We start from the raw sequence: 9,702 nt of genomic DNA, 5'->3' as shown, positions 1-9,702 counted from the left end.
CGCTCAGCTAATTTTTTTTTTTGTATTTTTATTAGAGACAGGGTTTCACCATGTTGCTCAGCCTGGTCTTGATCTCCTGACCTCAAGTGATCCACCCGTCTCAGCCTCCCAAAGTGCTTGTTTCTTGTTCTTTAAAAGTCACCCTTTGGTGGCTTTTTAAGACAAATATTCTTATCCTTTGATTCTAACCTAGAAAACGATTAATGATAGTTATCATGCATTCAGCCTTTACAACATGTCAAGGGACAGGGCGCAATGGGCCTCATTAGCCTTCACAACAACTTTCTGAGTCCAACCCCACAGGCCCCATTCACAGATGGGGCACAGAGACAGGGAGCAGTGGGCAGACCAGAGACGTGTAGTGGAACCGCCTGACGCTCTTCCCTGATCTGCATGGTGGCTGGTGCCGCCCACAGCTCTCCGCGTGTCCCTCCTGTCTGCCCCGACTGCAGCAAGCTGTGGGGAGGCCATGTGTGCTCAGAGGGGATGCGAGATGGCAACACACGTGAAGCCAGCATGGGAATGTCTGAATTTCAGGGAAGAACTGCTCTTCAGAAAACAGCTCTTATTCTTTCATCAGACAATATTCCTTTGCCTGCGGAGCCCAGAATATCCTCCTCCACCTGAAACTATCCCTCCCTTGAGGATGCAGCCTGACTTTCACTCTTGCGGGACACACTGTCCCTGACATCCTCTGCCTCTGGCTGGAGGCAGCATCTCATTTCTTCCCTGATAATGTCCCTACATTGCACGCAATGAAAGTCGTTCTCAGAGGCCTGCACTGCCTGGGGGGGCTGTGTTGTTTGCCATTCAACATCCTTGAGACATGACCTAGGCTGTCCTAGGTGAACCTGAGGGACAACAAGAGACACAGATTTGTGGAAGGGACAGCTCTGGACAGACCAAGAGCGTTTGTGCCAGGTGTAGGACTCACTTTGGCAGTTCAGACACCTGCAGGTCTCCAATGCACACCAGTAGCCAATCAAAAACGGTGGACCAGGAAGCTCAAGGCCAGCTGCGATGCCTAGACCCTTTGGTCGAATATGGACCCATCACCCATGAGTAAAGGAAAAGAGAAGAAAAGTCAGGATGAGGAAATCAGGACTTCTCAGGTGCAGTCAGAGGAGAAGATCCAATTCTTACAGGAAGCCAACAGAGAATCCCCAAAGGCTGCCCGAGATCCACAGCTCATCTTCCCACCAGAGCACCATAGCAGGAAGCCTTCCCAACTGTCTTGGTTCCTCTCACAGACACACGGGAGTTGCATAGAAGGTCCTTCCGAGGTGGTTCAGGACTGATTAGGAGAGGAGTGTTGTTCACCATTCGACTTGGTTCTTTTAATGAGTGATGCACAGCATTTTCATTGTCAAGCTAATCTTTGATTAACATCCAGGAAATTTGGGCATTTTAATTAAAAGAAAGGAAAGTTTAAAAAGAAAATAGGTCAATGGGCCTTTCTGAAAGGTGGTCCCAGTGAGGCTAAAGGCTTGCTTTGGAATTTTCAGGTTCCCAGTGTTAATAGAATTTAGATCACATTGAGAATTTAGATCGCAGGAACAGAAAGCGCTGTCCTTTTTCACTGACCCAATTTGAGAAGTAAAAATTGATCAGCAGACCAGCTGGGCATGCAGACATAGACCACAGCATTTGCATGGACTGTTAAGAGTGTTATTCACAGCTTCTGGCAGAGGAGCTGGGTACTTCCCTGCATCCAAGACGGCATGCTTGCAATGAAGGAACCCCTGCCTTCATCACCTGTGCATGAGAGAGACCTGTTACAGCCCCCGGGGGCAGGGTGAAGCCACGTAAGAAAATGCATCAGGGCAGAGGGGAGTTGTGAGAACATCTGTCAACCCTGCTGCTTAGGAGCACTGTTCCCTGAATCTGTGGCAGGAGGTACTGATATGGAAACAGGAATTCCAGGGCCTCTCAACTGTATTCATATTCTGAGTTTCCTCCTTCCATTGCCAATGAACTAGAAAAAAAAAGTGTTACTAAGATTTTAAAAATTAAGACATAATTAACATAGGATGCATGCACAGCTCTCAGGTGTATAGTTTCATGCATAACATCCATGCAAACATCAGCCTGATCAAGCTCTATGACTTTTCCATGACCCCGGAGTGTTCCCTCATGTCTCTTTTTGGGGAGATTCTCTCCAGAAGCAAGCATGCTCTGTTCTGATTTCTCTCACCATAGCTTAGCCTTCCCTGCTCTGCAACTCCATATGCATTAGATCCTACAGCATACTCTTTGGAAGCTGGCTTATATGGCTGAACCCATTGTTTTGAGACTCATATGTGGTATTGTGTGTATTTGTGGCTTATTTTTTATCATTGAGTAATAGACGTTCTACAGTTAGACCACAGCTAGTTAAGCCATTCACATTTTGATGGACATGGAAAAAGAAAATTTAGAAGACTCTAGAAAGGGGGAGGGAAAAAAACATATTTTGAGTCAGAATTAATACATTCACTCCACGGATGTTTTGCGAAATAGTTCTCTGCTGGAGCTTGTGCTCAGCACTGTGAGTGCAGCTGTGAAGAGGACAGTCAGGCACTGGGGCTCATGCAGTTGGACCTAGGAGGAGATGCAGATTATTAACAAGTAAACAGACACATGGCCAAGATGATTCTAGATTGTGATAGGTTCTCTGAAGCCAATTCTCTTATGAAAAATAAACCAAAGATTACGTTTTTAGGACCGATACTTTGGTAGAGTAGATTTTTTAAAAAATAAAATTGCTATTAAGCTCATGAATATGATAAAAATTTGCATCAATTTGTGATTTTTCTGCCATAAACATCCTTATTAACCAATGAGTCCAGGGTAAAGTGTGAAATCCGCATCTCACATTGACTCTTTCTTCCTTGCCGTGTGTTTTCGTAAGTCTCTTTCCTCTTAGCTTATTACCTCTTGGTATTACAGATACATTTGTAGTTGTTCAATGGAGATTTCATAAAAAATAAAAATCCTGGTTCAAAGAAAGAAAACTAAGAACCATGTGCTGTGGGATTTGAATTATTTCTTGCTGAAACAACCACCACCCTCTCTCTATGCAAGATTCTTGACACAAATATTTTCAAAGAAAGCGATTTCCCTCCTTTCACCATGGGCTGTCTCTCTACAGCTGGCATTGTTCAGACAGAGGAAGAAGGAGGCACAGGGAAATACTTTAGCATTCTATAATAAAGTAGTTCATGGCACGATTAAAGTGATGTAGTAGAACAGTAACATGATATGCTGAATTTAAATAACTGAAGCTGATTAAGGAGGACATCAGAATTAAATACTTGATGGAATTGACATAATAGATCCAAGATGGCCTCCCCATGTTTCAGCAGAGAGATGGTGCCAACCATTGATATTTTCCAGGCAAATTTGTTGATTGATAAAACATTTTTATAGACTTTCCATTATTCCTTGTAGCCATCAGCTTTTAATTTTCTCTTTCTAGTTAATATACTTGTGTATAATTTAAACAGAAGACTGTTCTGTTTCATCATAAAAGATTTGTCTGTTACTTTGGGTGTGTAAATCAAGTGGACAGCACAACATTCTTGAACTTGTTTTTTAAGGCATTTGTTGACAACAACAGAAAGGAAGATCACAGACACCGCCAATAAGCGTGGACATCAATTATTTTTTAATTGTATAAGAGTACAGTACACTAATTAAAACTAGTATATCTTGCAATGCCAAAGGCAAAATTAATTATTAATTTTTATTAATATTCAGAAGTAGCACAAGGAATACATTAATAAAGATTTGGTGGTTGTGACTGAGATCTTGTTTAGCTTTATATTTTAGGAAAAAAAAAAGGCTTTCTGGCTCGATCTGAATAAAAAGAAGCTGGCACCAAAGGGATGATCTTTATTGAAATGGAATATGCTCACCAGAGTGGGTATTTAGTGACAGAAGATGACATGTGGAAAAAGATTATGTGAAAACCCCAAATGCTTGTCTATAATGGTTTGACTTGACAACTCTACAATCACCTGCAAAATTGTTGTTGTTACCTTAGATACTTTTCGTTATTAAATTGAGTATTTTAGTTAAGCCATCTTGAGTTGACATTTAATAATTCATTTAGGAGCTGTGCACAGAATATTATCCAGCTCACCAAATCCAAGATGAACAAAATTAGTTTTGTGCACTAAAAAGATTTTGACAAGACTCTCTCCTCCTCTCCTCACTCTCCCGTCCTTCTCGTCTCCTGTTATCTTCCTCTTCTCCCTCTCCGTCCCTGGCCTCTCCTCCTCTCACAGTTAGAAGCAAGTCTGTGAGGCTTTCTTGTCCTACAGGGCGAAGATGGAAGCACATTGACAGTTTTTAGGCTAGGGTCTTTAAGCCCATCTAGGCGCAATCTTAAAACTGTGTAGGATGTAGATAGGTCATTAATCTGTGCTTGCTTTTCTGCAACTGATAGCCTCTCATTTTAAGCAGCCGTGATTTTAGATCTTTCATGTCCACTTCCTTGAGAAACAATTTTGCCTTTGTAAAGTCTGCACCAGTAAAATCCTTCAGTGACACCCAAAATGTCGACACAGCCAGTGGGAGGGCTGCGTGGACATGTGGGCTGGTCAGCCGCAAGCTCTGATATCCCGGAACACATGTCCATCCGCCCGGGTGGACGGCGGTAGAGCCATCAGACCCACATCCTCCTTCGCCTACCATGTGGGGAATGCTATGCCTCACACAGCTCAATCCTGCATGTTCGCGAATCTTCAGGGGTGAAAAGGAGAGGAACAGAGCATTCACAGCTACAATGAAGCTACAAGCAGTTGTAGGCAAAACTGTATGGTACAGCATATGCACAGTGCATGCCTTCCCTTCACACCTCGGAAGGCAGCAGGACTCCCCGGCAAGCGCAAGCTGTCACCATTCCCTTGGGAAGGCAGCTCTCTGAAGAATACTTCTTCCACCTGATGGTCCACCTTCCAGAATGCAGCTCCTGGGAAACAGCATCAGGCCAGTTTGGGAAGGCATGTGTTTCCTCAGATGTGTTGAAACATTTCCTCTGAAAAATAGGAGGAAAAGTGGATCTGATGTCATACTGGCAACCTCTCTGATGGGACTCACATGCCTGAGGGTAAAGGTGGCCATGCAGTCAGAATCAGCATTGACTCCAGATAAATGCATGGCCATGTTGGCTCATTTCTCCCCATCAGAGTTTAGACGGGGGTGAAGGAGGCTGGCTTCATCACACCATGGCATGTGATGCACCAGCTGCCTGCAGGTGATGTTGAAGATAGCCAGGTGATCTCTGACTCCTAGGACTTTAAATGCTTAGCAGCTCATATCAAGAGAGGTTACTGTCTTGCCTTGGTTATTGTTTTTTAAAATTATTCCTCTAAAATCACATAGAGAAATACTGCAATGTATACCAGCCATTAGTGAGACATTATGATGAGTTGGTTTACAAAAAGGAGATTTAATTCATTCATTCAAACAACGAATACTTTTTGGGCACCTACACTATTCTGGGAGTTTTGCTAGGCCTGGGGGATTCCAAAATAAATATGAAAGGTAAGTGTTATGAGTTCACTGTTGCTGCATAACAGACAGCCCAAAACTTGTGGATTTAAGCAGCAATCCTGCATTACCACCCAGGTGTCTATGAGTTGGCTGGGGCTTGGATGATCTAGAATGGGCTTGACTAAGCAGCTCTCCATCTGGGATTGCTAGGGTGTCTAATGTCTCTTTCCACCTGTCTCTCGCACTTTTTGGATCAGAGAGGTAACTGGGGCATGTTCTCCCCATGGTGATACCAGAGGCACAAGAGGGTCTACTGAAATCAAGGGCTTCTAAATGACTCATCTCAAAATTGGCACCCTCCTGTCTCCGTCTACATTCCATTGGCTAAAAGTAAATCACATAGCCAACCTCAGAGCTCAGAGTTAAGGAAGCATATGCAACCTGTGATGAGGCCACAGCAAGGGTGTGGATGCAAGAAGGTGTGATGGAGGTCAACAGTGACACCTACAGTGGGAAGATATCATTTCCTATTCTTCATGCTGCTGATGGGCACAGGAATGGTATTTTGGTCCATTAAGGCTGCTATAACCAAATACTATAGACCGGGTGGCCCACAAATGACAGATATTTATTTCTTACAGTTCTGGAGGCTGGGAAGTCCAAGACCAAGGTGCTGGCAGATTCAGTGTCTGGTGAATCAGCTTTCTAGTTCATAGACGGTGACTGCTTGCTGTGTTCTCACATGGTGGAAAAGAAAAGAGATCTCTCTTGGGCCTCTTTTATAAAACCACTAATCCTATGCATTAGGACTCCATCTCCATGACTTAATCACCTTCCAAAGCCCCACCTTCTAAGGCAATCACCTGAGGGGTGAATTTCAATATAGGAATTTGGGGAAAAAGCACAAACATTCAGATAATAGCAAATGATGACTTCTTCCCTGAAAGTATTGGGGGAAAAATTCCCACTCCATTCCCGCTTTCCTGAAGGACAGCTGCTGGGAAGGGTGAGAAGAGTCTGATGTCTATGGGTGTCTTAAGCTATGAAAGATTTGCTATTCCCTGTGGTCTGCCTCAATTTTTCCTTTAGGGACCACAGGGGAAAGATGCTCTTGGCTTCTGTTCCCATGTGGCAGATATCCCTCCCCACAGCAAGTCTATGGCCTGGTTCTGTCTCTGCCTGGACTCTGTCAGTGGCCGGAGACTAGACAGAGGAAGACAGGGAGGCTTGGGCTGTCTGCAGATCCAATCCAGCTCTGCAAACAACCATGCTATTTTCATCAACCCTTGACCCTTGGGTCCACTTCTCATTTGTTTGAGAACTCAGAGGAGAAGGCTTCTGATTAGCATCTTAGAAGTTCCCAAAATGTCACATGGATTCTGTCCTTACAGAGCTCCCAGGGTGATACGGGGCTTGTCTGGGGATGACACGTGGCCAGGGCCTTGACATCCCTACACACAGAGGCATCTCCCTTACTGGGGTTCACAGGATGTAGCATCTACCTCCTCTCCGCACCTCAAATATTCCCCAGTTAGTGTCCTCATTGACCTAGTGGGGTGGATCTTCAGCTTCGCATCATAATGTGGAAGACAGGTGGTGCTTACATGAGAAAGAGAACAGAAGAGAATTAACCATGATGCAAGCAACTGGATCAATGGAGACATCCCAATTTGATAAATCAGGCCCAGGTTTGTTTGTTTGTTTGTTTTTTAATCTTCATCTATGTAGTTTGTCCATCCAGGTAGTAACCCAAGACAATGTCCTGCCTCCAGTCCTACTGCTGGTGCCCCAGCTCTTCTCTGCACTAGCTCTCATGCTTTCCACACCTCTGTCCACTCACCTGCAAGATGCAGGTGAACACAGGACCCCCTCTTCAGATAACTGTGAACCTCCATGAGATCCAGTGGATGGGAAGTTCTTAGCACAGTGCAGGGCACACCGGAAGGACAGATGGGCCACGAGTTTCATTATTGACCTAGCGCACACATTCTTTGAGATAGAGGCTGGCAGAGACTCAAGCTGCGTCCTCCCCCGAACAGATGTGGACCCTGTTAATCGTGGTTTTTCATCTTTGCTTACAGTTATGTGACACTGCTTCTCTAAGCAGATTTGGGGAGAGATTTGTTTTCATAAATCATGTTTATATGTTACTGAAGCTTTGTTTACTCATTTAGGAACAAGTTAAGGGCATTGGGGTACATGTCTGTGGGGACAGATGGGTGGGGAAAGGAAGTGTTTGGAGGAGTTCTTTGGTACACACACAAAGGTAGGAACTGACCCAACAACCTGGCTTCAAAGTCAGATGTTGGGCTATTTCACTGTGAGACAGACTGAGGGCCAGCCTCAAAGCGGGGCTGGGTAAGGCTTCTTCTCCCAGATCCTAAAATTATGCAAGTCCATGAAAATCCCGTTTTGATTACATCAAGAACTTCTGGCAGAAATATTTCTGGTACCTAACCTTAAACCGGAGGATATTGCATTGGCGGTGGCGGCGCTGAGAGCACGAAGCCTCAGAAGTGGGACAGCTGTTGGAAATCAGATGTTGTCTAAGAGAGTTTGTTATGCTCCCTCTACACTGCTCACCCTCGGCAAAAGCCAGGTGAGATCCTTTCACCAATGAGGATGCGTTTCCTCTCTAGGGTTTTCTGAGCCACCTGTAGGGCCAGGAGAGTCCCTGAATATTCAGAATATGCAGAAACTCCTCTGACAAGCAGCTTTGCTTAAGCAGAGAATGTGATGGTGTCCAAGATGGCTTGGATAAACTTTACACTCACAGAGAAGGCTCTGAGCCTTCTTCTGGCCTATGGGCATTAACCTGAACCAGGTAATTGTGTATTTTTTTTTAACTGTTATACTTTTCTACTTTAGATATGTACTCACATGCAGAAAAGAAATCCCTATTTTATTTTTTGTCAAAATGCAGTTTACTTGTTATTTGCTTTTTAAAACTTCCCCGACAACTCCACTGGTCACTTCCACATGAATTTCAACTCTATTCCCCATTCATACCTCTCTGGCATCACCAGCTTGTGATGGTGGTGATGTCATCTGACTCCTGGCTAGAGACCCACGAGCACCCTGAGACAGCATGTATGTCTTCTTCTTTATGCACTTCCAGTGCCCAACCAAAGCCACTGGTTCTGAGATAGTTTCAGAGAAGGCGGGGCTGAGCTGAAAGAACACATCCAGCATGGGTCTAATTATTTGAACAAGTAATTGGATTGGATTAACCACTAGCACGTTAACCACCTGATGAGAGTGAGTTGACTAATCTTACCGTCTTATATATAATTGAGAGTAGATTCCGAATGAGAGGTAAGAAGAGCATCTCTGCATTTTTAGAGGCATAAGGGAGGCCTTGTTTATTAAGTCAACCATAATCATTGGTAATCTACCTTGTGCAAGGCCCTGTCATAGGCACAAGTGATAGGTTTATCACTAGTACTAGTATAATTGTTACAGCAGGTAGCTAGTCAGACAGGAACAGGGCAGGAGAGCCCCCTGACTCCCTCCCCCTCTCCCTCACCAATCAGGAATGTTAGGCAACCATCAACCATCAAGGTAGTTGTTAAGTATCTCTCTAAAATAATAATTGGTCACAGCCAATGCCAGGGAAAGGCAATCTCCCAACACACAGAAACACTTGTAATTGCTGATCAGCAGCTTCCCGATGAGATCTCAGGAGTTGGGCAAGCGGGCTCAAGCACGAGCACTAAGAGGCAAAATGGCGGAGTTTAACCGGTATAACATTGGGACTTGTAAAGGAAGAATGCCTCATGTGAGCATGCGTACAACTCCAGTAAATGCACCACCCATGCAGCCCCTCCCAAGTGCTACTGGGCCACTGTACATGGGCACAGCCTACCGCAAGGGAAGAATCAGGGGACAAGTTTTTAATAAACTTTCACTCCTTCTCTAAACTTGCCTCGGTCCCTCACTGTGCTTTTCGTTTGGATTCTTTCTTCTGAGGAGACAAGAATTGAGGTTGCTGCAGACCCGTATGGATTCGCTGCCGCTTACGTACTTTGGTGCTGTGTGACTTGGGTACATTCAGCTGGTAACATAACTAGGAAGGGGTGTATAGGCACATGGGTGGAAAAAAGTATGTGTAAAATTCCATCCTCATGGAGCTTACATTCTAATGACAGGGAGACAGACAAAAACCAAACTACCAAACAGGTCAGATGTTAAGTGTTGTAAGAAAAATAAAGTAAGGCGGGGTTA

At 44.4% G+C, this 9,702-nt stretch overlaps 1 long non-coding RNA gene across 1 annotated transcript; it reads right to left on the bottom strand.

Moving 5' to 3' along the window:
* Positions 1 to 2,470: 2,470 nt before the first annotated feature.
* Positions 2,471 to 9,264, bottom strand: LOC129052049 (uncharacterized). The gene is made up of 4 exons (XR_008516769.2): positions 9,122 to 9,264; positions 7,319 to 7,453; positions 6,118 to 6,215; positions 2,471 to 5,020 (listed from the first exon to the last, which is right to left on the bottom strand). It is a non-coding gene; the product is annotated as an uncharacterized LOC129052049 (long non-coding RNA).
* Positions 9,265 to 9,702: the final 438 nt, after the last annotated feature.

The sequence above is a fragment of the Pongo abelii genome, chromosome 20 (genome assembly GCF_028885655.2).
Source record: "Pongo abelii isolate AG06213 chromosome 20, NHGRI_mPonAbe1-v2.0_pri, whole genome shotgun sequence".
NCBI classification, from domain to species: Eukaryota; Metazoa; Chordata; class Mammalia; order Primates; family Hominidae; genus Pongo; species Pongo abelii.
This window is presented reverse-complemented; position numbering and strand designations above follow the sequence as displayed.